The 3,676-nt window shown below is 47.4% G+C and overlaps 1 non-coding gene across 1 annotated transcript; it reads right to left on the bottom strand.

Annotated features, from left to right (window-relative positions):
* Positions 1-3,409: 3,409 nt before the first annotated feature.
* Positions 3,410-3,516, bottom strand: LOC126205134 (U6 spliceosomal RNA). The gene has a single exon (XR_007540546.1). It is a non-coding gene; the product is annotated as a U6 spliceosomal RNA (small nuclear RNA).
* Positions 3,517-3,676: the final 160 nt, after the last annotated feature.

Below are 3,676 nucleotides of genomic sequence, written 5' to 3' on the forward strand. Positions count from 1 at the left end.
CCACCTGGCGCCTCAGTTGGACCAGCGTTCGTGCTGGACGTGCAGACCGCGTGAGACGACGCTTCATCCAGTCCCAAACATGCTCAATGGGGGACAGATCCGGAGATCTTGCTGGCCAGGGTAGTTGACTTACACCTTCTAGAGCACGTTGGGTGGCACGGGATACATGCGGACGTGCATTGTCCTGTTGGAACAGCAAGTTCCCTTGCCGGTCTAGGAATGGTAGAACGATGGGTTCGATGACGGTTTGGATGTACCGTGCACTATTCAGTGTCCCCTCGACGATCACCAGTGGTGTACGGCCAGTGTAGGAGATCGCTCCCCACACCATGATGCCGGGTGTTGGCCCTGTGTGCCTCGGTCGTATGCAGTCCTGATTGTGGCGCTCACCTGCACGGCGCCAAACACGCATACGACCATCATTGGCACCAAGGCAGAAGCGACTCTCATCGCTGAAGACGACACGTCTCCATTCGTCCCTCCATTCACGCCTGTCGCGACACCACTGGAGGCAGGCTGCACGATGTTGGGGCGTGAGCGGAAGACGGCCTAACGGTGTGCGGGACCGCAGCCCAGCTTCATGGAGACGGTTGCGAATGGTCCTCGCCGATACCCCAGGAGCAACAGTGTCCGTAATTTGCTGGGAAGTGGCGGTGCGGTCCCCTACGGCACTGCGTAGGATCCTACGGTCTTGGCGTGCATCCGTGCGTCGCTGCGGTCCGGTCCCAGGTCGACGGGCACGTGCACCTTCCGCCGACCACTGGCGACAACATCGATGTACTGTGGAGACCTCACGCCCCACGTGTTGAGCAATTCGGCGGTACGTCCACCCGGCCTCCCGCATGCCCACTACACGCCCTCGCTCAAAGTCCGTCAACTGCACATACGGTTCACGTCCACGCAGTCGCGGCATGCTACCAGTGTTAAAGACTGCGATGGAGCTCCGTATGCCACGGCAAACTGGCTGACACTGACGGCGGCGGTGCACAAATGCTGCGCAGCTAGCGCCATTCGACGGCCAACACCGCGGTTCCTGGTGTGTCCGCTGTGCCGTGCGTGTGATCATTGCTTGTACAGCCCTCTCGCAGTGTCCGGAGCAAGTATGGTGAGTCTGACACACCGGTGTCAATGTGTTCTTTTTTTCATTTCCAGGAGTGTACATTGTGCAATACACTAGAAGAGTTCACAGTGGGCGGAAAGACAAGACAGTTGATTAAACAAACATTAACCGTTACCAGCTCAAAGTTAAATTCCAAAGTGAAATCCTCAGCCGTTCGATACAAAAATACGGATCCGGCAGGGAGACGGATTATGCCTCTTACTGTTCAATCTTGTACTAGAAAAGTTAATTAGGGCATGGGGCAAAGAAGTAAAAGGAATAACCATTGGCAGACTATGTGGAAGACAAATTAATTCACAATGTTTGGTTTACGCAGACGATCTAGCGATACTTTCACATAACAGAGAAGAGGCAATTAACTCCCTTGAAAAACTCCAGAAATATCAGCTAAAAGTGAACGGAAAATTTCTTACGAAAAAATTCAATACATGGCAGGTTCTCATCCGTACCTAAATGGATAACCATTGTTTACACAGTTTAGTAAAATAGCTGAAGTAACCGAATTTAAATACCTAGGAGAAACCATCCAATCCTCTGGCCTAATCACGAAGCAAACAAAGAACAATCATTAAATTACAAAAAGTTAATAGAGTTACATGGAACAGATACCATAAAATATCTCGTGATACAAAATTAAAACAATAGTAGTCAAACCTGAAACGTTATCTGCATAAGGGACTGTGATCATTGGAGGCAGATCATTAACTAAAGACACAGAAAAAGAAGAATAGGAAAATACACACTAAGGCAAAAAACGAAGCCCCACGAATAAGTTATTCGACTGGGACGGAAATCGATAGGTGTGATGCAGATGCACAGACGAACAAATGAACGCAATTTCAGAAAAATTGCATGATTCATTCAAGAGAAAGAGTTTCACAACCTGAGCGAGTCAATAACGCGCTGGCAAGCAGTGACTTTGCTTGCGATGATTGACAGAGCTGTTAATGTTCCCCTGAGGGATATCGTGCCAAATTCTGTCCAATTGGCGCATTATATAGTCAAAATGCCCATCTGGTTAGAGGGCTCTACAATTATGTTCCAAACGTCTTCAATTCGAGAGAGGACCTACGACTTTGCTGGCTGTGACATGGTTTGGCAAACACGAAGACAAGCAGTGGAAACTCTCGCTGTATGCGGGAGGGCACTATCTTGATGAAATGTAAGCACAGGATGTCATGACGCGAAAGGATATTAAATAGGGCGTAGAATATTAGCGACGTACTGATGTGAAAAGGTGCCTTGGATGACAACCAAAGGTGTCCTGTTATGTAATGAAATGGCACCGCAGGACATCACCCTTGTAGTCGGGCCGTATGGCGGGCAATAAGCTGGTTGGTATCTCACCGCTAACCGCGGCATCTCAGCAGACGTCTTCGGCCGTTGACTGGAGTGGAATTGTCTTCAGTGATGAGTCTCCCTTCGAACTGAGCCCAATGACTAGAGAAGGCAATGATTAGATAAACACAGTTGTGGGTAAAGCAGACAGCAGATTTCAGGTTTATTGGTATAACTTACAAATCACTTCTGCTACCCAACCTAGAATACTACTCAAGTGTGTAGGACCCACGCCGGTACCAAAAAGAATTAGCACAGGATTTTGAATGTATACAGCGAAGGGCAGCACGAATGGTCACAGGTTTGTTTGACATGCAGGAGAGTATATAGAGAAGGTGAAAAAACTGAACTGGTAGACTCTTGAAGTTAGACAGGAATTATCCAGAGATAGTCTACTAACAAAGTTTCAAGAACCAGAATGGAAAAAGCCCTAATAACTGGTACAGGTGAAGGTACCCTCTGCCATGCATTTCACAGTGGTTCGCAGAGTACAGATAAATGTAGGCACTGATAACCAACTGGAAAAGCCCTCCAAAAATTCAACACTGCTACAATTGTTGGGGCCGCGCATTTCTGATAAATCATGGCGACATTGACTCGTCTTACAATACACGTGAAAATAGGAGCCAGAGCAAATCTGAATATTAGCTCGGTCGGATATATCTGTGTCAGAGGAATTGCAAGGCACTCTGCCGTTAGTGGTGCGATGTGCAAACTCGTTAGGTGCATTCGCGACTGCCTGAATGGGGCGTGATTACTTTTATTTTCCGAACCACCTCGCGCATTAATTAATGATGTAACAGTGACACTCTTAACTCGTACCGAAGTATAGATTGTAATTTGTCGCTTGCAGGTTTACGGAGTACAGTTAATCAAGAGATGTATTTGGTTTTGAGTAAATTCGATTTGTAGATCTTATTGACAGGGAAAAGTGTGTCGCTGGGTTCAAGAAAAAATGTGGAACGCTTCACGATTTTGCGTGTCATCCTTGCGCAGGGGCCATGCTAATCTTCTCTGTATCGTTCCAATTTTAGTATATGTACCGCCGAAGCGAGTACGAAAGGCGATTCTCAAAGCGATGTATATATACTTACACAACACTGTCAAAACTACCTTCTAGTTGCGGTGTCTTGTGGCGTATTGTAACTTCTATAATAGGATACAGTTTGGCTGAATTCCTAACCTATATGCTGCTATGGCCCTAGTATAGGCTGATGC

The sequence above is a fragment of the Schistocerca nitens genome, chromosome 1 (genome assembly GCF_023898315.1).
Source record: "Schistocerca nitens isolate TAMUIC-IGC-003100 chromosome 1, iqSchNite1.1, whole genome shotgun sequence".
NCBI classification, from domain to species: Eukaryota; Metazoa; Arthropoda; class Insecta; order Orthoptera; family Acrididae; genus Schistocerca; species Schistocerca nitens.